We start from the raw sequence: 24,874 nt of genomic DNA, 5'->3' as shown, positions 1-24,874 counted from the left end.
TTCTGCAACAGCTGGAGGTCCGCTAATTACAAGTTCTGATATAGAGTGAAAATACTGCATTACACACACTAGAGTTGACAAGCATAGTATTCATTTTCTATGACTATCGGCTCCATCTAGTGGCCATAATACAACATTTTCCTGATTTACTTTATCCTGTATAAAATAAAATAAACTAAACATGCATTGGTTTAGCCCTCTTAGTGGAGGCGCAAGGAGCCAACTATTTTGTAACAAACTTAATTTGAACTGGAATATAAAAAAGGTTCTAAAGCGGAATTCCAGTCTACATCTAATTAAAAAAAAAATTAAAAGAAAACAAAATGCTCCCCCTACCCACCAACACCTATTCTCACCAACCTAAAAGATGTATATACTTACCTATTTTCAGGTCGTTGCTGGCCACAGTGCTAATTGAGCGGGAACAATCCAACAGACAGTAGGATCATAGTAGATCGAGCTGCTGCAGGCATCATTCCACTATGTTTTGGTTTTTTTTTTTGGTCAGCAGAGCACTTTCATGTAAAAGCAACCCTACCCGCTAAATAGCCAGTAAATAGCCATTACTGGTTTGAAAAAAAGCATTGGATCATACCGATCTTGGTATGACCTAAAGCTTTTTGGATCAGAGGAGAGATCTTGGGTCTAAGACCCCTAGATGTCTTAGTAAAGAGAACCTGTCACTGCCCATAACTATCACAATGGATGTTTACATTCCTTGTTATCATAAAAAAAAAAATTTAACATACACAGTGTAAAAATTAAAAATATAAATTTAAGTGCCCATATCCCCCTGTGCTTGTGTGCACAGGCGAACACATGTGTAGGTCCTGCATCGGTACACAAACAGATCACATTACACGTGAGGTATCCCCATGAACGTCAGATCGAGAGCAATGATTCTAGCACCAGGTGTCCTGTATAAATCTAAAGTGGTAACCTATAAAGGCTTTGGAAGGCTCCAGTCACACTTGTGTAACTTGTCGTGCAACTTTGGACATCAAAGTTGCACGACAAGTCATTCCCCATGTCTTCCTTTGATAACCATTCATATATGCATGACTTAAAGTTGCAGCAAGTTCAAAGTAGTTCATGCACTACTTTGGTCTGACTTTCATGCAACTTGAAGGCCATAGACTTCAAATGTTAACCCTCAGACGTTGCATGAATGTCATACTTAAGTGTTATACAATGCAACTTGTGTGCAACAGTTGTCCATTATCACTGGTCAAAGCCAAAGTCATATCCAAGTCGCACCCCCAAGTTGCACTCCAAAGTTGGAGCAACTTTGGAGTCTTACAAGTGAATGAAGCCAAAGCATCATCTGCTTTTAAAAAATAAAATAAGATACAATGTTTGGGCGTTTTAAGCAATTTTCTAGCAAAAAATACTGTTTATATTGTAACAAAGTTTCAGAAAAAGACCTGGTCCTCAAGTGGTTAAACGAAAGTTTAGTGTCACTTTAATACCGATCAACAGTTCAATGTCCTGTGTTTCCAAATAGAGCAGAGGACAATCCATGTGCAACAACTAGGAAATCCATGAAAACATTAAACCAATCACTAATTAAAGGGCACTGCTGCCACCTTGTGTAGGGCAGGTTCTGTCAGGAGTCCGTATCTCAACTCATGCTGCACTTTTTCATTAAGACCTGAGAAGCCACAGTAAACAGATCTCTACACAATCAGTAACTGGATCTAAAATGCAATTACACACATCCTGCAAGGAAGGAGCAAGGGGCGACAGGTGCATTAAACTCTACATGTTACATACTCCTTGGTTTGAATTAAAACACATTTCCAAGGCAGGTTTCTATTAATATCACAAGCACAATAACTAGCAGTATTTGATAGCAAAGTATGCAGTATCTAATTTTAGTATGTCATGCACATCTAGTGACACAAGTATACGATGACATGTAAACATACATATTTAAAAGCACTACACATGAACAGCTTTAGAAGGACCTTTACTGAAAAAGCATGCATTCACAGCTGAGTGAGAAACCTGGCACTTCATATTTGTGGATATAAGCGCACAGTATACATCCGCAACAAGGTGTCTACTGTGCCGAACACAAAGACCTAAAGAGCTTGCCGAGCCACCACACAAGAGTAGTCGAGTTCAATAATTAGGAAGAATTTTTTTTTTTACTGCACGCCATAAATTTACATCCCAGATAGTTCTCCCCCCCCCCGAATGTTTTGGGCTTTCAAGTAATGGGTTGAACAATGCAGGCTCAAGCAGCTTTTTGAAGGCTATAGAAAAAAACCTCAGCTCGAGTATACAGATGATAAGCGTGGAGGTTGTAAACCTCTGAAATGAAAAATGAACAAAGCATATCCCTCTATACTGTGCACTAGCCTCAATCCACAGTATTAAGTCAAGTTTATAGCTGCTCTCATCTCCCAATGCTATCTGCATAAAAAAAAAAAAAAAAAAGCCAACACACACAATCAACATACATGGGTGTGGCTATTCATATTTCAACAATCAGTCGCCTATAAATGTGGGACGCACATTTCTGCACCTAAAGAAATTCTCTTCTTGTATTGAACTGCTTTCCTTCCCCTTGCCCAGCTCAAAAAACACACGTCTGAAAATTAAGTGTGGAAAACCGCTTGCACAAAGCTTTAAAAAAACAAAAAAAAAATAAAAAAAAAAAACCACACACACACACACACACACACACTCTCAACAATGCTTTGCAGGTGGTGACATCACAATCCTTCCAGCAAGATCCCAGGAAAGTTTGAATAGCCCAAATCTTCTGAGGTTTGGGCTACTCAGCATCTCCAGTGATCCCACTAGAAGGTTGGTGAGATAACCCTTGCCTAGGTGCCATGGGGTTTTTTCCCCTCAATTGCATTGCAGCATTTTCATACTGGAGGGCTCAGCAAATAAGCACTTTTTTTTTTTTTTGGCCAAAGTCTACATTCAATTTACAAATCTTGGTTAGGCGTTTATTTTTTAAATGGCCATTTAGCTATTGAAAGCCTTTATTTTCCAATATGTAATGTTACCAATGCCTGATATGGCAGCTTTTCCTGCTCTCCTCACCTATGGAAATGTTTGCAATTGACTTTTACAATTATTTTATCACAATGGTAGTTAAAATAATGCCGACAGTGTTAAAAGGGGAAAACCACTACATACATAGCAGGCCAAATAGAGGAGACGGTTATGCACCTTTGTGAACTTTTCGTCTTTAAAACAGGTGCTATGCAAGGCATTTTATCAAGACAGTGAGGCTACTTTCACACTGAGGTGCTACAGCACTAAAAATAGTGCCTGCATAGCACCTCTCCTGTCTCTCCAGTGTGAAAGCCCAAGTGCTTTCACACTGGAGCGGTGTGCTTGCAAGACGGTAAAAAAAAAAAAAGCCCTGCAAGCCGCATCTTTGCAGCGCCCATTGAAAACAGTGGGGCAGTTTTGCAGGCGGTTTTATCCCTTTTTCGGCCACTAGCGGGGGTTAAAAACCCCCTGCTAGCGGCCGAATAGTAGCGCTAAAAATAGCAAAAATAGAGACCAAGTAATTTTCAAGCAAAAAAAAAAAAAAAAAAAAATACTGATTTTAACTTTGTAATAAACAAGTGTCAGAAAGGTTTAGTCTTTAGGTGGTTAAACTTCCCTCATTTATACACAGAAGTTCATTCCTTTGATCTAAGAATGAAAAGTTACAATGTTTATAGTATCTATAAACAATGTTGTGAAAAACTTTAGACTGCCCTTTTTTTCCTTTTGACAGCTGAGTGAGCAGAGAGCTCTCTACACTTGTTACATGAATGAATCGGGAAATTCTGCATAGAGATCGTGGGGGGTGGGGTTGAATCAAGATCACGATTTTTTAAATTATTAATCGTGCAGCTCTACTTATAGGTATTGTAAATATCTTCTAAACATGCACCGTTTAGGAGATATTTACTGTAGACGTAGTCAGTAACATCACCAGTACATGAGTTCAGAAGGAACGGCATACCCTGTCCTGTGCTGTAAATGCCGCCTCCCACATGCATGCATGGGAGTGACCCCATTGTGGCTCTGGCTACTCGCACAGCTGGAGTTTGCGAATCCAGAAGGAAGACCGGATGAAGATGGAAATGCCTTCAGCAGTTACAGCATGCTGCTGGAGGGATTTGTTCTAAAGGCAAGTTTCACATAATGTGCTTGCATGCGATGCATACTAGTACATTATGAAATTGCCTTGCAGGTGTAAAAAAACACCACACAGTGATTTACTACTGCTTTAAGTGGGAACAATAATATGTGCTGTGTATAAACATTACACTTTGCATGTCCATATGGCGGTCCTTAAGGAAACAGATACATTTTCAGAACTGGGTTGCTAGGACCACAAGCTTCCTAGCAACCAAGGACGCTAGGTTGCTGGAGCCACCTGTGTCCTAGCAACCAGGGACACTAGAACGCAGTCAACTGGGCCCTAAATACCAGGGATGCATTCTAACAAAAAAAAAAAAATAGGGGGTGGCTCAGGGGAACGGGATGGAAGCCTTCTAGCTGACAAACCTCTCACCTCAGGCACAACTAAAACAAGCCGGCAACGCCCACAAATTGGGCTTCTATTAGGAGAGGAGCAGAGAACCTGGAAAGCAAGAAATAAGGGGTTTTTTTTTTTGCATTTCAAACGGTTTTATTGGAGAGGTCAAAACAGGCATTTAGACTTCAATTTATATTTAGGGCACTTGCACACTGGGGCGGGCGTTGATGGTAAAACACCGCTAGTTTAAGCCGCACTTTACCGTCTAGCGGCGCCGTTCGGCTGCTAGCAGGGTTAAATGAGCCAGTGTATCGGCACTTCGGCAGCGGTGCCCATTCATTCCAATGGGCAGGAGTATTTGTATCCTATCCATTCAATCCTACATGCCAGCAGACCACTTTCTCTGTTACAATTAAATCGGTCCATGGATGGGTAACATTTCAAAATATATTCTTAGGAAAAATAATTTTTTTTTTAAAGTTTTTATTCGTTATCCTAATTAGTGAATCAAATCAGTTTTCGGACGTTTTCAAAAGCAGCAATGTGAAAATTCGAAGGAGCAAGTATGTGGTTTTCATCAGGTAAAGGCATTCATTCCAAAATCAATGTTAAAAGCAAATTAAATATTTCAAAACATCAAATGAATGATGAATGAATGAATTGTTTAATTTTTGTTTTAAATTCTATCTATGGCCAGCTCAAGGACACTGAAGACGCAGTAGCAGACTGATAGCTATCTCCACTCTACTCCTGATGGGTTTTCTCAACATTTTTTACCTTGGAGAAACCCTTGGCAAAAAGTTTGAAATCTTAGGAAACCCCTGAAATTTTCAGATCTACAGCTCAAAGAAACATCAGTGACATGAGTGAGCAGTTGGTATAGCAACAAATATTTTTAAAATGGCATTAGAGTGGTTTTAAGGGCAGAAGGTTATTTTTTACCCTAATGCATTTTTTGCCTTAAGGTAAAAAAACTTTCTGGGTGCAGCCCCCCCCCCCCCCCCCCGGCCCCTCTTATACCTAAGTAAGCTCCATCTCGATCCAGTGATGTGCATGAGCAGTGTCTCTCCCAGGTCTCTCTCTCCGTATTGACTCACACAGCAGCGGGAGTAATTGGCTAAGTATTTACTATATCTAATGCCAGCGCATCGTGCTGCTGTACATTGCCATTAAAAAGAGGAAGTAAACCATGATGGGTTTTACTTCCTCTTTATTCCCCTGCAAAGTAAAAGCATAATGGGCTAGTATGCATAGCATACTAGCCCATTATGTTGCACTTGCCTGCAAACGAAGCCTGCGATGTCCCCAAGGTCCCCGCTGGTGGCTGCGTCCAACTTCACCTCTTCCTTTCGGGGCCGTGGACTCCAGCTCTGTGACTGGCCGGAGTCGCGTGGCGTCACTCCCGCGCATGCATGCGGGAGCTGGCGGTCACGGCACAGGCCCTATAGAAACAGCACAACCATGCCCGCCCTTTATTGCACGTGTGCCGATTACATCGGCGCAAGCGTAGATAGTAAATATCTTCTAAACCGTGCAGGTTTAGGAGATATTTCCAGTATCTACAGGTAAGCCTATAGGCTAACCTGTAAGTAAAAGTGTGTAAGGGTTTACAACCACTTTAAGGAAGCGTACGTTTTGTACACTTCACATAAAGTTTGTACAAATAAAAAGAAAACCACGTGATACACTGCATTGCGCATCACACTGCCCCCTACTCCAACTAGCAGTGGACAGCTGCCGAAGCAATAAAGTGCTTTGGCAGCTGTCTGTTGTATGAACCCGGCCTTATTAAATAAGCTGAAGTTAGAAGCAGGCTGGCTACAATGCACCAGATTTTGCTCTCTCCAGTTTTAAGAAATCAACACCACTGTGTTGCTGATACCTGCAAGTCCTATAAGGTTTTATGATATATTGCTTGAAAGTTGAAACTTTGAAGAAAGATGTTGGTGTTAAAAGGACAGGCACAGCCCTTTCCTGATTTTCAGGCTTGCATGAGGCGTGTTGTATTTCCATCAAATGGTTGGCTGGTGACTGTAAGCACAAACTTGGAAACTGTGGATACCGCTCATAGCTTCTGAATTTAGCCAGAAGGTTTTTTTCTGCTTAGTCATATTTAGTAGTTGAATTGTTACATCCAGTGACATGCCTGTACAGACAAGAAGCCAGCGAGGCTGCTAGTTGAGCTTCATTTCAGTGTTTAGCAAATGTATTTGCCTGGCATTCTAGAATAATGTAGGCTGCAGTGTTTCTGCTGATCCCTTCAGTTCATTCCAGACAAGTATTGTTGTAGGACTATGAATGCAGTTATCAGCAACACAATGCCTGCCTGTTATATTAAAAACAAGCAGAATTTTTCTTAAAGCTTAAAACCTACAGTAATAAATGCATTTCATAAAATGTGACTGGTTTTAAGTACTTGAATTTATATTTATTTCAGCCTCTTTTAATCCCCTGCGGAGCATCTCTGAGACAGAGAGGCAGTGGCAGAAATGGTAGCTAATCAGGTGAGCTGCATACCAGAAATGCTGGAAAGAACAAACTGGTAGGGTTTACTTCCTCTTTAATGGCAATGTACAGCAGCACAATGCGCTGCTGTACAGTGGCATGTGATTCAGCACGGTGTGCAGTGATAAAATATAGCATGTCTGCATTGCAGTGTGAATAGGACACATAGGAAACAATTATTTCCTGTGTGTCTTTGCGGTGACAGAAGTTTTACAATGCAGTATAATGTTTGTCACCAGTGTGTGAATTCAGACTTTAACAAAAAATCTGGAAGCTGATGGTTTCTTTGCAGAGCTGCACCAGATTTTGCACTCCCTAGTTTTAGTAAATCAACCCCGTTGCCTAGCCTGGTTCATTAAAATCAAGCATAGAATTTCAAATGATCAACTTCTGCCAAGCAGGGAGGGACGGACACGCACCAACAGAAATTTGGCCGGTCAGTGCTGAACCAGTGTATGGTCAGCTTTAGGTATTCTACAATAGATCCACCCTTGTACAGCAGCATTGTCAGTTTAGCAAGAGAAGAGTATAAAATGCTCTTTCAGGAGTAGGTGGTTTTGATGAATTAAAGCTGAATTCCAGCCAACACTTTTTAAAGCAGTTAGGGTGGGTTCACACTAGTGCCCAAGTCGCATGACAGGAGATTGTGACCGACCCTCTATGGAGCCATCTTAGGTGTGAACCCAGCCTCACAGAAGCATTCCCCTTCCCCTTTAACCACTTGACCCTCCCCCAGGCCTTTTCTGGCACTTTGTTTACATGTGACAATCAGAACTTTTTTGCTAGAAAATGTCTTAGAACCCCCAAACATTAAATACTTGTATTATATTATTATTATTTACTAACCACATGCTGCCCGCGCACCAGAACAGCCGTGCCCCACAGTGCAGCAGCACCTTGTTGCTAGGACACGGCGAGACCCCGATCTCTGTAAAGAGCCGCTGATACAGCTCTTTAACCACTTCACTACCAGGCACTTTCGCCCCTTCCCGCCTAGGACAATTTTCAGCTTTCAGCTCTGTCACACTTTGAATGACAATTGCGTGGTCATGCTACACTATACCCAAACAAATTTTTTTATCATTTTGTTCCCACAAATAGAGATTTCTTTTGGTGGTATTTGTTAACCTCTGTGGTTTTTAATTTTTTGCTAAACTAAAAAAAAAAAACTTTTTTTCTTCAAAAAGTTTTTCTTCGTTTCAGTTATAAAATTTTGTTTTCTCCTTCACCGACGGGCACTGATGAGGCGCAATAAAAAACTGATGGACGCCAATAGGTGGCACTGACAGGCGGCACTGATGGGTTTTACTGCTGAGCTCGGATATGGGCACTGATTGGCACTGTGAGCTGTGTTTTTATGGGGCACTGACTGACAGCTTATGGGCACATTTAAAAAAGGTGTTGTGGCACATCTGAGGGGGCTGTGCTAATAATCAATGTGTTGATTATCAGCACAGACCCCCCGCCCCGACAAGGAGAGTCGCTGATCGGCTTTCCCTGTCAGCGCCAACCGAGAAATTGCCATTTACTGACACTTCCTGGTTCACACGATGATCACGTGGTAAGAAGCCTCTCTCAGAGGCTTCTTATCACGATCGGAGATGCGGGGTGTCAGACTGACATGCCGCGATCGCCACGCTGCGCGCCCCCAAGGGCGCGCGCCGGCATGTTATCCTGCTGGACGTCATATGACGCCCAGTCAGGGTAACATGGCCACTTCCCGGCCACCATTCTGCATACGGCGAGCAGGAAGTGGTTAACCATGTGATTGGCTGTGTAATCACAGCTGTCACATGTAAATGCAGAAGTTACATAGTTAGTCAGATTGAAAAAAAGACACAAGTCCATCCAGTTCAACCTTAAAAATAAACTAAATAAAATAAATATCGTACAATTCAATATACCCAATTTTATACCCACAGTTGATCCAGAGGAAGGCAAAAAACCCCAGCAGAGCATGCTCCAATTTGCTACATCAGGGGAAAAAAATTCCTTCCTCATCCCCCAAGAGGCAATTGGATTTTCCCTGGATCAACTTTACCTAAAAATGTTCGTACCCAGTTATATTATGTACATTTTGGAAAGCATCCAGGCTTTTCTTAAAGCAATCTACTGACCTCCGGCTGGAGTCCATTCCACATTTTCACAGCTGTTACTGTGAAGAAACCTTTCTGTATTTGGAGATGAAATCTCTTTTCCTCTAGATGTAAAGAGTGCCCCCGTGTCCTCTGGATTGACCATAAAGAGAATAACGCAACACCAAGTTCACTATATGGACCCCTTATATATTTGAACATGTTGATCATATCCCCCCTTATTCTCCTCTTCTCAAGAGAGAATAAATTCAGTTCTGCTAATCTTTCCTCATAGCTGAGCTCCTCCAGAAGTACCGGTAATCGGCCCTCCCCAGCTCACACTGACAACGGCATGTGCCGATCAGCAGCATCTCCTCTCAGGGGAGAACAGGGCAGGTAATCAGGGCACGGATCATCAGTGCGCCGATTACAGTAAAGCCTCAGCAGTGCCACCAATCAATGCCCATGAGTGTCCATCAGTGACACAAATCAATGCCCATTACTGGTGCCAGTCAGTCCTGCCTTTTAGTGCCTGCCCATCAGTGCTGCATAATATTGCCCATAAGTGCCACCTCGTTAGCGAAGGCGAAAAATTATTTACAAAATTTACTGACAAACTAAGAACCCCCCCCAAAAAATTGGTCTCTTTTTTTGTAAAAAATAAAAACCCAGCAGTGATTAAATACCACCAAAAGAAAGCTATTTGTGTGAAGAAAATGATTAAAAATTCATTTGGGTACAGTGTTACATGACCGTGCAATTGTCAAAGTGCAACAGCGCTGAAAGCTGAAAAATGGCCTGGGCGGTAAGGGGGTGAAAGTGCCCTGTATTGAGGTGGTTAAAGCAGAGGCCCTAGAGAATAAATTGGTGGGTTTTGCAATTGTTTGCTGGGTTGCAAATCACATGCAATGTCTGTGCGATGCAGATTCAGCCACACAGTTTGTATGGCTGAAATCACATCTCATGCAGGCCCTTCTTTTGGTTCGCACTAGAATCGGATCGCATGGGTGTTCAGACCCATGCGATCTGATTTCACAGTTCGCATTGCGCTCTGTGAACAGATTTGGGGGCGTCATCAACTTTCTATTGACACCTGCAGCTGTTCACAGATGTCAGTGTGTGTCAGATACAATTTGGGAACCCGCATAGGAATCATGCTGGTTCCCGCGTCGAACCAGTGTTAACCGAGACTTTGACACACAGTATTTGCATAGTGGGTTTTCAAACGCCGTTATTGGAAAAATACACCTTTTTGAACCATAATGTAAAAAAATCACAGAACCCAAATTTTTGTTAAAATATAAAAGGATGATGTTACGCCAAGTGAATAGATACCAAACATGTCACGCTTCAAAATTGCGCATGCCTGTGCAATGGCAACAAACAAATTTTAATACACTTAGGATAAGCTTTAAACACTTCAATACCGGACACTTTCACTCCTGCCCAGGCCAATTTTCAGCTTTCAGCTATGTCGCACCTTGAATGACAATTGCGTGGTCATGTAACAATGTACCCATATGAAATTTTTACAATTTTTTTCACACAGAGCTTTCTTTTGGTGGTATTCACCACTGTTTTTTTTCTTATATTTTGCTAAATAAACTGAAAATTTTGGGGGAAAAAAAAAAAAAAAAAAAACACAAGTGTTTCTTCATATCGGTTATACAATTTTGCAAATAAATAATCTCAGTCCTGATTCACTGACACTTTCTTGAGGCCCGAGAACACCAGGAAAGCACAGATATCCCCCAAATGAACCTTTTTGGAAAGTAGACAATTTAAAGGGGTTGTAAAAAGGTAAAAGTTTTCTCACCTTAATGCATTCTATGCATTAAGGTGAAAAATCATCTGACAATACCGGCCCCCCAGCCCCCCCGTTTTGCTTACCTGACCCCTCGAAAGTCCCACGCTCGCCCCCGACATCCTCTTCGCTGCTCAGCCTGGCCGTTGATTGCCTAGAGTGAATGGATTGAAAGCAGCGCAGCCATAGGCTCGCGCTGCTGTCATTCACATCCAATGACGCAGCGCGTCGGGGGGCAGGGCCGAGTGATACAGTGAGAGGCTATGGCTGCCGGCTGTATCACAGGGGGGCGCGCGCAAGCACTCAACACCATGCGAGGGAGCTTGCATGAAAGTGTTGAGTCCTTGCGGGGGGGAGCCGAGACACCTGCCGAGGGACCCCAGAAGACCAGGTCCGGGGCCACTCTGTGCAAAACTAGCTGCATAGTGGAGGAATGTATAACATGTTTGTTATTTTAAAAAAATAAATAAAAAATTAACTTTAGTGATCCTTTAAGATAATTAGGCATGGCAAGTTTTTTGAAGTTGTAATTTTATTGTCATCAATGCAGTACAGCATCATCATACAACTGGTGTGGCAGTGATTAGGGACACTGACTGGTGACAGTATGTAAAAAAAAAAAAAAAAAAAAATTGCTGAGTTTTTTTTTTTTAAACACATGATTGCTTATACCAATGAATTTCATTGGCATAAGCAACCATTTTTACTGAATGAAACTGATTCAGTGAGTATTGTTGTGACCTGGTGTGATTGGTCACAGCGATCGTATGGTACCAGCAGCGGACCAGTACAGTTATCAGCTGTGTGCGGTGGGCACAGTAGGTGACAGATCGTGCCTGCGCGTTCCTCATGACGTCCACCCGAAAGGGCAAAAGGCTTGTCTGGCCGTCATTTTGCAATAGGCCGGGCGAGAAGTGTTTAAAAGCGTTTACAAGTTACCATGTTAGATTTACACAGAATTGCTGCCCATGATCTGATGTTTGTGGCGATACTCCACGTGTGGGACGCTTGCTGTTTGTGTGCCTGTGGGACCGACGTGTGCGCCCGCCTTTAAACTTTTTTTGTATCACTTTTATAAAGTATTTTTAAATTTATTTTTGTTTTTGTTTTAACGTGTCAATAGTGAAAGTATGTGTATATTAGATTTTTTTCCTTGAAAGTGGAACTTCAAAAATGTAATACAAACTTCATTATTGGGGATAAAAAAAAAAAAAAAAAAAAAAAAAAAAAAAAGTACTAATTGTACCGAATACCATTAAAGCTCCATATTAACATACATTTTTCAACAGCATTCCTGTAGGCAGGAATATAGAAAAGTTTTGTAAGCATTTTGTACTTTTGACATAGTAATGTATCATGTTTACCAAGTAGCAAAAAGGTATTCTGCAAAATATACACGCTCAGCACACCAATGTAACTGAATACCATGAGCAAGCAAAGATCAGCTGAACCAGCCTGCATCCGGTGTTGATCACTAGTAGCAGGCAAGAGGACTGAGATCCGCTCACAAAACATTTGTTAATGCTATGTTATGTTCACTTAACCAGTAGCAGTAGTCTTCAGAAGGATTTTGGATAGATCAAATAAGCAGGACAGGGGCACCATAATATAGTGGAATGTACAATGGCAGACCTCCACGTCAACTGGTCATTTTGCTCATAAAGAATAAAAGACTAAATACCACCAATTCATGTTACAGTGCTTCAGAAATTAAAATGTTGCACGAAGCAGGTGAAGAAGCTGGTAGGGGGTGTAAACATTTCAGCAGGCCTCAGCAGCACGATCTATGAAAGTATAGGGATTTATTTGGTGTTTAAAGCATAAAGTTCACGTGTTATTTTTTTTGACATGCAACAAACGTGCATTTTTTTTTTTTTTTTTTTTTTAGAAGCCTGCAGAGCATTGTTCCTGCAATCAGCAGATTACAGACGTAATGTCCAGCTCCTGCAAACTCTCAGGATATCGGTTTGCTCATATCTCCGACATAGGTAGGCAGTTACCTGAGAGCAGGAAGGTCAATAAACCATGAGAAGGCTCACCAGTGCCCTTGCAACTCATTTAAATTTACAAGCCGTCAGCTGCAATGGGTGGTGGTACTTGTAGGCATTCATTCACAGGAAACTGAGAACAGTGTGGCTCCACCCACACAGCTACATCATTCACTCACAAATAGTGACAGTGGGTACGGGGAGAAGATCCCCAGCCTGCTGTCACAGGAAGGGGGGGGGGGTCAGCGTAGGAAAGCAGCAGATGCTGGAATGCGTTACATGTACCGCCCTAAGGCCTCTTTCACACGGCCGATCCGTTCAGGTCCGCCTGTCAGTTTTTTAGGCGGATCTGAACGGACACTCCATGGAGGTCTATGGAGCGTTGGATGTCAGCGGTGACATGTCCGCTGACATCCGACCTGCTCCAATCCGAAAAAGTGTGTGACGGAGGACAAACCTACTTTTCCATCCGTTTTCGGATCGGATCAGGTGACGACGGACTCTACGGTCCGTCGTCATCCGATCCCCCATAGGGGAGAGCAGCGCTCTGACAAGTCCGTCGCTGCACACTGTGCAGCAACGGCCCTGTCATCTGCCTGCTCAGCGGGGATCGACGTAGCGATCCCCCGCTGAGCAGAGCGGGCTACGGACACGTCCGTATGAAGGAGCCCTAAAAACAGGGTGTTCCAAAAGATATCCTTTAAAAAGTGGTATTAAATCACTGAAGAAAAAACAAAACAAAAAAAAAAAAAAAAAAACAAAAAAAAACAAAAAACAAAAACACAACAACAACAACACTGCAAGACAACAGCATAAGGTGCTAGTATGCATCATATACTAGCACATTATGAAATACTTACCTTAGAACGAAGCCACCGCAGCACGCCCAGTCACTGCTGAGGGACACATTCCCTCTGCCTTTCGACCGGGTTCGCTGGCTCCGGCGCTATGAGTGGCTGGAGCCGCAATGACATCACTCCCACGCATGCGAGGCCTCCATTCTGGCAAGGAGCTCTGAATTTGCGGCACGATCCGCAGGACCCTCAGAGCGCATGCGCCACTGACGTCAGTGGCTGCATGCAGGGTAAATATCTCCTAAACTGTGCAGATTTAGGAGATATTCATTTTACCTACAGGTAAGCCTTATAGGCTTACCTGTAACTAAAAATGACCAAGCGGGGTATACAACCGATTTAAACGTTTCTTTACCATTTAAAGCCAGTCTGTGGCCAAGCTGTAAAGCAATTCAGCACATTGGATAGAATGGCTTGAGGGACAATGTTGGTGCTTCTCTTGTAAATTTTGAGGATGAATTGCTCCTTGCCTAATGTTCTGCTTAAAGGGCAAGTTCACCTTCATAGAAAAATCTGTATAGTGAAGTTACACTGGACCCCGATCCTCATCTACCCCCCCCCCCCCCCCCCCCGGTCCCACTGACCTGAATCCACCCGCTAGGAGACCTTGTATATCCGCTTCACTGGTCCGGGGCTTAGAAATCCCCTCGGCTTAATCTCCTAAACGTACCTCATAAGGAGGTACATATAGAGGCATTCTAATTGGTCGGCGCTGACTAGTCAGAACCCGCGTAGCCCGTCCTGTTACCACAGGCAAAGAGGAGAGAAAGCCATGGGGATTTAAAATCCCCAGACCGGTAAAGCAGCTAAACAATGTGGCAGAGCGGGTGATTGCTGGACTTCCAAATTAGCGGGACCAGGTGCGATGGGAAGGGGATCCAGTGTAAGCTCACCTTACAGATTTTCTGTAAAAGGTGAACTTACAGTTTAAGAACATGTATATGACATATGGCCTAGTGAGGTTCACTATAAAATACAGTATTTAATTTTTTATTATAAAAATTACCATGAGCCTCTCTTAAAGAAAGAAAAGAGGTCAGACTAAAAAGTGGCAAGTAAGGAAACAGGCTGACCTCGTTTCCCATGTCTTATTGATAACATGCTATTCGATAACCACCTAAGAGATGCCAAAATAGAAGTTACCAGGTTTAACAAATGAAAAAAAAAAAAAGTTTGAAAACTGATACAATTTTACAAAAGAAACCACTTTTTTTTTTCTATATGAAAACTTTAGTAGCAGTATGAAGCAAGGTTATCTGCCACAGCCCACTGGTGTCTTTGATGCACTGCGTCACCCCTCTATGCTTGTGTTACTTCCCGCATGGATTAGTTATTTCTAACAGGAAAAGGAACTTCCTCACTGCAGACCCCTAATAATACTCCCACCTATAAGCACAGCTCACAAATGTTCACCACTGAAAAGCAGGTTCTCTAAACTAAAAGCTATTTATAAATATTATGAAGACTAGTCTGAAGATAAGTAGTCATTTCTATTTTAGAACGTATCATATACTGTACATATGCCAGTACATAGCTCAAAGTAATGGACTAGCTTTATCATAATAACACACTGCAAAGCAACACCAGTTACATAAAAGCAAGAAAGCACACAGGTCAAATCTCAAAATATGCCAAGTATATAGCACAGAAAAGAAAGGGGACGGGGAGCTATATAGAGCACAATGCATAGCTTCAACACAATACTAGACTAGTAGCAATATAAAAAAAAAGTAAAAAGTAAAAGGAAGAAAAACGTAAACAAAGAACAAGTTGAAAGTGCTTCATTCCAAGAGAACCAAAAGAAAGACTTCATTTTTCTGTGTTCAGCAACAATCTGCCCTAGAGAAAGGATGATAAAAGCTTACTTTTGACAATCCAAAATAAGCTTACTTGAAAAATCTTTCAGGCTCCGATTACCAGCTTTCTGTTGGCCATCACTTTCCACAACCGCCTGGATTCCCTGCAAGCTTTGCAGTATCTTCTCTGCTTTGGATTGCGTTTGATTTCTAAGGACTACATATCCTATAGTGTTTGCATGCAGTGATTTTTAGAACGATTGTGCCCCCTAAAATTCCTCCTCTTTGCATTTCCATGGTTCGGAAGGCAGGCTCTGTGAAACATGCGACACAAGTAGTGCAAATTCACAGGGCATAGTGAATGTCACAGAATTCAAAAGGTACGTGGGGCTCGGAAAGAAGTTTCAAAAGGGCTGGCAGCCATTTACCCAGGCGTGTGTTCATCGATGTATTGTGCTTTACAGAGTTTCAAGTTTTGCACAGGCAAACACTGGTCCAAAGAAGCATCAACGTTTCCAAGGTAATGGTCACACAGTCATTCACTTGTATGGCAGGCTGTATGCAGCACCTGTGGCTCCCTTACAGCAAAAAAAAAAAAAAAAAAAAAAAAAAAAAGACAGAAAGTTTACACTAGGAATATAAAATGCTTAGAAATTTGCCTACATGGACCACTGAAAGTTAATTTCTCCACAATGCTTACAGCTACATATGTGGATGAGGGCATTTTAAAGTGCTTTTAATGTTTGCTTGTACAAAAAGTGAACCTTTATTAGCAAGCAGATGCCTGCAGTACCAGCCTCCAGCTTGCATGCATTTTCTTCAGCAGCCTCCCAGTTTGAAAGTAATGTGGTCGCTCCTTAGCTGCCGATCACTTTCAGAGTCAGCAGCCCCCCCTCCACCCAAGGGAGCCTGGGACCATAACTGCCAGCTTCTGTGGGGACAGCAATGCAGGCAAATCCATGCCTTGATCTCACATGTAACCACTGAAATCGCAAGCAATGATTTTTAGGGCTTCAACTAACGATTATTTTCATAATTGATTAGTTGGCCGATTTTTTTTTTTTTTAAGGTTATTAACCACTTGACGACCGCCTCACGCCGATGTACGTCGGCAAGGTGGCACGGACAGGCAAAATCACGTACATGTACGTGATTTGCCTTCCGCGGGTGGGGGGTCCGATCGGTCCCCCCCCCGGTGCCCGAGGCGGTCGCCATTTGTTCCCGGGCGATGAGAGGTGAGGGGGCGGCCATCCATTGTTGGCCACCCCCTCCCGATCGCTCCCGGCGAATGAAAATGCTTCCTTTCCCTCTGTAATGTAAACAGAGGGAAAGGAAGTGATGTCATCTCTCCTCGAGTCGGTCTTTTTGATCCGACGCAGAGGAGAGAAGACATCCAAGTAAGTGCACCAACACTACACTTACAGTAGAACACGCAGGCACACATTTCACCCCCCTGTCACCCCCCGATCACCCCCCTGTACCCCCTGTCACTCTGTCACCAATAGCAGTTTTTTTTTTTTTTGCATTGGTGTCAGTTTGTGTCAGTTAGAAGTGTTAGGGCAGTTAGGTTAGCCCCCTTTAGGTCTAGGGTACCCCCCCTTAGGTCCAGGGTACCCCCCTAACCCCCCCTAATAAAAGTTAACCCCTTGATTACCCCCCGTCACCAGTGTCGCTAAGCGATCGTTTTTCTGATCGCTGTATTAGTGACACAGGTGACGCTAGTTAGGGAGGTAAGTATATAGGTTCGCTGTCAGTGTTTTATAGCGACAGGGACCCCCATATACTACCTGCTAAAGGTTTTAACCCCCTGATTGCCCCCTAGTTAACCCTTTCACCAGCGATCACCGTATAACTGTTACGGGTGACGCTGGTTAGCTAGTTTGTTTTTTGTAGTTTATTACAGTTTATTATAGTTTTAGGGCACCCGCCGTTTATTACCCTATAAAGGTTTAACCCCCTAATTGCCCGGCGGTGATAGAAGTTAAGTTTTTAGGATCAGATAAGGTCTGCGTCGCCCCAGGCAGCGTCAGGTTAGCGCCAGTACCGCTAAAACCCACGCACGCAGCATACACCTCCCTTAGTGCTATAGTATCTGAACGGATCGATATCTGATCCGATCAGATCTATACTCCCCAGCAGTTTAGGGTTCCCTGAAACGCAGTGTTAGCGGGATCAGCCCAGATACCTGCTAGCACCTGCGTTTTGCTCCTCGGCCCAGCCCTGCCCAGCCCACCCAAGTGCAGTATCGATCGATAACTGACACTTACAAAACACTAAGCACACATAACTGCAGCGTTCGCAGAGTCAGGCCTGATCCCTGCGATCGCTAACAGTTTTTTGGTAGCGTTTTTATACAGTCGCCAACAGTCAGGAGCTTTTTTGCCTGTGAGTCTCACTAGTGTACCCCTAAATTTAGAGGCCAAAATGGCAAATCGAAGGTACACTAGTGAAGAGGCCTACACGTTTCTGAGTATGACAGATAGTGAAGAGGAAGTCACTCATCTGTCAAGTTCAGGCTCAGAATACGAACCTGTAGAGGACAGCGGCTCCATGACAGATAGCTCTGACAACAGAGTTGTGGTCCCTGCTAGAGTCAGGCGTACCAGACCCCATTCTTCTTCTTCTGTCCTTGAAGTGCAAGAACCGCAGGGCTCTCGTATGGAGCAGAGAAGTACTAGCGCCGCTATTCCTTCTGGTGAACTGGCAAGCACCAGCGGCCTAGTACACCCTGGTCGTACATCCAGCACTGCAGTATCACGTGGTGACGTGGCGAGTCCCATAAGTGCAGTTCAAGCTGGCGAGGTGGCAAGCACTAGTAGTGTCCCGCTGCCACCAAGAAGACAAAGACAGGCCCGTCGTGCCCATAGTGCCCTTCCTGCTGCATTGGCCAATCCGAATTGGGAACCTTCCACTTCTGCAGCACCCGTACTTCCCCCTTTCACTGGCCAACCCGGAATTCAGGTGGAAACAGTTGACTTTACGCCACTGGATTTTTATTCACTGTTTTTCACCGAAGATCTCTATAGATCTATTGTGGACCAAAGCAATTTATACGCTGGTCAACACATCGCCGCTAATCCCCAGTCCTCCCTTGCCAGAGATTGGAGACCAATTACGGTCTCCGAATTTAAGACCTTTCTGGGCCTTTCCCTCCTCATGGGGTTGAATAAAAAGAGTAAGTTGCGGTCATATTGGTCCACTGACCCAATTTACCATTCACCCTTGTTCTCTGCTTCCATGGCCAGGGCACGATACGAGCAGATTTTGCGGTTCATGCACTTCAACGACAATGAACTCTGTCGTCCTCGTGGAGACCCTGCATACGATCGGCTCTACAAAATTCGGCCCCTCGTAAACCACTTCAACCAACGTTTTGCAGACTTGTTTACCCCCCATCAAGTTGTCTGCGTTGATGAGTCCCTGATTAAGTTTTCTGGCCGCTTGTCATTCAAACAGTACCTTCCCAGCAAGCGTGCCAGATACGGGGTCAAGATGTATAAGCTCTGTGACAGGGCCACAGGCTATACATGTAGATTTATGGTTTACGAGGGCAAAGATAGTCACGTAGAGCCGATCAACTGCCCTGACTACATAGGAAGCGCTGGCAAGATAGTGTGGGACTTGGTGTCACCCTTATTCGGAAAGGGGTACCACTTGTACGTGGACAATTATTATACGAGCGTGCCACTTTTTAGTCACTTGTTTGATCAGCAGATTGGAGCATGTGGCACCGTGCGACCTAATCGCCGGGGCTTTCCCCAGCGGCTTGTAGATTCCCGTCTTAGGCTGGGGGAGAGAGCCTGCTTGAAGTATAATAATTTGCTCGCTATGAAGTGGAGGGATAAGAAGAATGTTTTCGTTCTCACCTCCCTTCATGCAGACACGACGACCCAAATTTCTACGGCGACTGGTGTTGTGGAGAAACCCCTCTGTGTCCACGAATACAACCTTAATATGGGAGGGGTGGACCTCAACGACCAGTTGTTGGCGCCGTACTTAGTTGCCCGTAAGGCCAGACGCTGGTACAAAAAAGTGTCTGTATACTTATTTCAATTGGCTTTGCTGAATGCTCATGTGCTATACAGAGCTTCAGGACAGACTGGATCCTTCCTTAAATTCCAGGAAGAGATCGTCAGAGCCCTTCTGTTTCCAGACGGTGCTCTACCTCACCTTCCCCAACCAAATGCAGTAAGCCGGCTGCATGAGCGGCATTTTCTTTATGCCATCCCGAGTACCCCTACCCAACGAGCCCCCCAAAAAAGATGTCGTGTCTGTAGCAAGCGCGGATTTAGGCGTGACACCCGGTCTTATTGTCCCTCCTGTCCTGGCAATCCTGGTCTTTGCATGGGTGAATGCTTTGAACGCTACCATACATTAGTTGAGTATTAGCGTAGGGTTCAGCACTGCACAGACTAGGCACACTAACACAGGGTCTCCCAAGATGCCATTGCATTTTGAGAGACCCAAACCTGGAACAAGTTACAAAAGTTAAAAGTTACTAAAAAAAGTGTAAAAAAAAAATTAAAAAAAAATTAAAAAAAATAAAAACAAAAAAAAATATAAAATAAAAAAACCAAAAATAGTTGTTGTTTTATTGTTCTCTCTCTCTCTATTCTCTCTCTATTGTTCTTCTCTTTTTTACTCTATTCTATTCTGCAATGTTTTATTGTTATTATGTTTTACCATGTTTCCTTTTCAGATTTTTCATACTTTACCGTTTACTTTGTTTTGTTGGTAACCATTTTATTGTTTTCAGGTACACCATTCAGTTGCAGCGCAGATTTATTTATCTTGACAGCAACAGCGTTTGCTCCCACGATATCTAAAGCCGTGACTCCAGCGCTGTCGGAGGTGATTTCACCACCACAGTTACATACTTCAGCATATATGCCGAAGCGTGGGGGCAGCAGTGGGTGGAGGAGCAATTTGCTCCTGCCTTTTGCGGGAGGATGCCCCCATGCTTCGGCATATATAAATGGTGCATGTATGCCCATCATTAGAAGTGGGTGGATGAAGGGAGGTATTCTAATGTTGGGCATACCCACCGATCAATATCTTTTTTTCGTTCAGCCCACAGGCTGCATGAAAAAAAAGTTTACAATATATGCCTAACAAGGACCAGCAACGTACTGGTATGTTGCTGGACTTTGAGTGGTTATACCAGAATGATGCCTGCAGGTTTAGGTATCATCTTGGTATCATTCTTTTCAGCCAGCGGTCGGCTTTCATGTAAAAGCAATCCTAGCGGCTAATTAGCCTCTAGACTGCTTTTGCAAGCAGTGGGAGGGAATGCCCCCCCTCCCCCACCGTCTTCCATGTTTTTCTCTGGCTTTCCTGTCCCAACAGGGAACCTGAAAATGCAGCCGGTCATTCAGCCAGCTGACCATAGAGCTGATCAGAGACCAGAATGGCTCCAAACATCTCTATGGCCTAAGAAACCGGAAGCTACGAGCATTTTATGACTTAGATTTCGCCGAATGTAAACAGCGCCATTGGGAAATTGGGAAAGCATTTTATCACACCGATCTTGGTGTGATCAGATGCTTTGAGGGCAGAGGAGAGATCTAGGGTCTAATAGAGCCCAATTTTTTTAAAAAAGAGTACCTGTCACTACCTATTGCTATCATAGGGGATATTTACATTCCCTGAGATAACAATAAAATTAATTTTAAAAAAATAAAAATGAAAGGAACAGTTTAAAAATAAGATAAAAAAGCAAAAAAATAATAAAGGAAAAAAAAAAAAAAAAGCACCCCTGTCCCCCCCTGCTCTCGCGCAAAGGCGAACGCAAGCGTCGGTCTGGCGTCAAATGTAAACAGCAATTGCACCATGCATGTGAGGTATCACCGCGAAGGACAGAACAAGGGCAGTAATTTTAGCAGTAGACCTCCTCTGTAAATCTAAAGTGGTAACCTGTAAAGGCTTTTAAAGGCTTTTAAAAATGTATTTATTTTGTCGCCGCTGCGCGTTTGTGCGCAATTTTAAAGCATGTCATGTTTGGTATCCATGTACTCGGCCTAAGATCATCTTTTTTATTTCATCAAACATTTGGGCAATATAGTGTGTTTTAGTGCATTAAAATTTAAAAAAGTGTGTTTTTTCCCCAAAAAATGCGTTTGAAAAATCGCTGCGCAAATACTGTGTGAAAAAAAAATATGAAACACCCACCATTTTAATCTGTAGGGCATTTGCTTTAAAAAAAATATATAATGTTTGGGGGTTCAAAGTAATTTTCTTGCAAAAAAAAATTATTGTTTCATGTAATCAAAAAGTGTCAGAAAGGGCTTTGTCTTCAAGTGGTTAGAAGAGTGGGTGATGTGTGACAGCTTCTAAATGTTGTGCATAAAATGCCAGGACAGTTCAAACCCCCCCCAAATGACCCCATTTTGGAAAGTAGACACCCCAAGCTATTTGCTGAGAGGCATGTCGAGTCCATGGAATATTTTATATTGTGACACAAGCTGCGGGAAAGAGACAAATATTTTTTTTTTTTTTTTTTTTTTTGCACAAAGATGTCACTAAATGATATATTGCTCAAACATGCCATGGGAATATGTGAAATTACACCCCAAAATACATTCTGTTGCTTCTCCTGAGTATGGGGATACCACATGTGTGGGACTTTTTGGGAGCCTAGCCGCGCACGGGACCCCGAAAAACAAGCCCCGCCTTCAGGCTTTCTAAGGGCGTAAATTTTTGATTTCACTCTTCACTGCCTAGCACAGTTTCGGAGGCCATGGAATGCCCAGATAGCACAACCCCCCCCCCAAATGACCCCATTTTGGAAAATAGACACCCCAAGCTATTTGCTGAGAGGTATAGTGAGTATTTTGCAGACCTCACTTTTTGTCACAAACTTTCGAAAATTGAAAAAAGAAAAAAAAAAAAATACATTTTTTTTGTCTTTCTTCATTTTCAAAAACAAATGAGAGCTGCAAAATACTCACCATGCCTCTCAGCAAATAGCTTGGGGTGTCTACTTTCCAAAATGGGGTCATTTGGGGGGGTTTTGTGCCATCTTGGCATTTTATGGCCTTCAAAACTGTTATAGGAAGTGAGGAGTGAAATCAAAAATTTATGCCCTTAGAAATCCTGAAGGCGGTGCTTGGTTTTCGGGGCCCCGTACGCGGCTAGGCTCCCAAAAAGTCCTAAACATGTGGTATCCCCATACTCAGGAGAAGCAGCAGAATGTATTTTGGGGTGTAATTCCACATATGCCCATGGCATGTTTGAGCAATATATCATTTAGTGACAACTTTGTGCAAAAAAAAAAAAAACGGAGTTACTTACCGGTAACATCCTTTTCCAGGAATCTTTCAGGACAGCACCATAGAGAGAGACACCGGCTCCTCCCCTCTTAGGAAACACCGCCTTCCAATTCAATATTTAAATCTCATCCTCCCAACGGCCCCTCAGTTCTTCACGAGTTCCTCCGGCCAGCTGGGGAGACACAAGAATACGTCATACAAATCTTTATCTTACCTGACGTTCTCATGCGATGAGTTCTCATAGACAATCAAAAACCTGGGTGGGTACTAGTGCTGTCCTGAAAGATTCCTGGAAAAGGATGTTACCGGTAAGTAACTCCGTTTTTCCCCATTCATCTTTCAGGACAGCACCATAGAGAGGATAAGCGAGCACCTTACCTTAGGGAGGGACTACTGCCTGCAGCACCTTACGCCCAAAGGCTTGGTCTTTGGCTGACAGCAGGTCCAATCTGTAATGCTTCACCAACGTGGAAAAACTGGACCACGTTGCTGCTCTACAGATCTGCTCCGGAGAAGCACCAGCCCACTCTGCTTGAGAAGTTGCCACTGCCCTGGTGGAATGTGCTTTAATACCCTCCGGGGGCTCCAAACCCCCGATTACATAGGCCTGGCTAATGGCCAACCTTAACCATCTGGCTATTGATCGTCTAGAGGCTTTGAACCCTTTCCTAGCCCCTGAAAACAATACAAAAAAAGAATCGGATTTCCTAAACTGTTTTGTACTATCTAAGTACTGAAGGACGCACCTTCTAACGTCCAGTTTGTGAAAAATATGCTCCTGTTCCCTCACAGGATTCGAACAGAAGGTAGGTAAAATAATTTCCTGGTCCCTATGAAAACTAGAGGCCACTTTTGGTAAAAAGGCCGGATCCGTTTTAAAAATCAAACGGTCCGGAAAAACCTGAAAAAAAGGCGCCCTAATAGAAAGGGCTTCGAGTTCACTTACTCTCCTTGCTGTGGTGATCGCCACCAAAAACACAGTTTTGAGGGTGATCAACTTCAAGGTACAGGATTCCAATGGCTCAAAAGGATCCCCTGTAAGAGACTGTAAAACTAAGGAAAGATCCCACACTGGGAATGGGGAACTTTTAACAGGCCTCTGTCTGCCTAAAGCTCTAAAAAACCTAGCTACCCAAGGATCTATAGCTAGTGGCTTTTCCAGAAAAACGCTTAGTGCCGATACTTGTCCTTTCAAGGTGCTAAGGGCTAATCCTTTGTCCGCTCCTGCCTGCAGAAACTCTAATACTGCTACAGAACTTCGTACATCGAAGGAGCTTTCTGTGCACCAACTGTTAAAGCGTTTCCACACCTTTAGGTAAATGGCTTGCGTCTCTCTTTTCCTGCAATTTAGGAGAGTTGTCACTAGCCGATCCGAGAAACCTTTGCCCTTTAGCAATTCTTCCTCAGTAGCCACGCTGCGAGGTTCCATCGCTCCACCTGAGGGCAACAGATTGGACCCTGAGAGAGAAGATCCTCCCGGATAGGCAGAATCCAGGGAGGCTCCACTGTCAGACTCTTCAAGAGGGAGAACCACGGCCTCCTTGGCCAGTGTGGTGCGATCAGAATGAGGGTTGTGTCTTCTGACCGAAATTTTCTCAGAACTGCTGGAATCATTACGGGAGGGGGGAAGGCATAACACTTTGAGAAACGCCAGCTCTGAGCTAGTGCATCCACCCCGGCTGCTCCGTCCCATCTGTTTAGGGAAAAGAACAGACGAGCTTTCGTATTCGCCTTTGAGGCGAAGAGATCCACGGAGGGGACCCCCCACTTCCGAGTAATCATCTCGAAGATGTCCTGGTTCAAGACCCAGTCGCCTTCCTTCAGCATTTTTCTGCTCAGAAAATCTGCTACGTGGTTCTGCTCCCCCTTCAGATGTATTGCAGAGAGAGAGAGAATGCTCCCTTCGGCCCACCTGAGGATGGATTCTGCCAGACCCCACAAGGATCTGCTCCTGGTTCCCCCTTGCCTGTTGGTAACTTTCTGCGACTGGAATGTGCAGATAAGCGTCCTTTAAGTCTATTGACGCCATGAAGCAATTTGGGGGAAGAAGCGCTTTCACCGAATAGACAGAATCCATCCGGAATTT

General features: G+C 43.6%; 1 protein-coding gene across 1 annotated transcript in view; it reads right to left on the bottom strand.

Moving 5' to 3' along the window:
- Window positions 1-24,874, bottom strand: part of UBE2G1 (ubiquitin conjugating enzyme E2 G1) — a 77,745-nt gene that overhangs the window by 22,142 nt on the left and 30,729 nt on the right. The window lies entirely within an intron of this gene.

The sequence above is a fragment of the Aquarana catesbeiana genome, linkage group LG02, assembly GCF_042186555.1.
Source record: "Aquarana catesbeiana isolate 2022-GZ linkage group LG02, ASM4218655v1, whole genome shotgun sequence".
Taxonomy (NCBI): Eukaryota; Metazoa; Chordata; class Amphibia; order Anura; family Ranidae; genus Aquarana; species Aquarana catesbeiana.
This window is presented reverse-complemented; position numbering and strand designations above follow the sequence as displayed.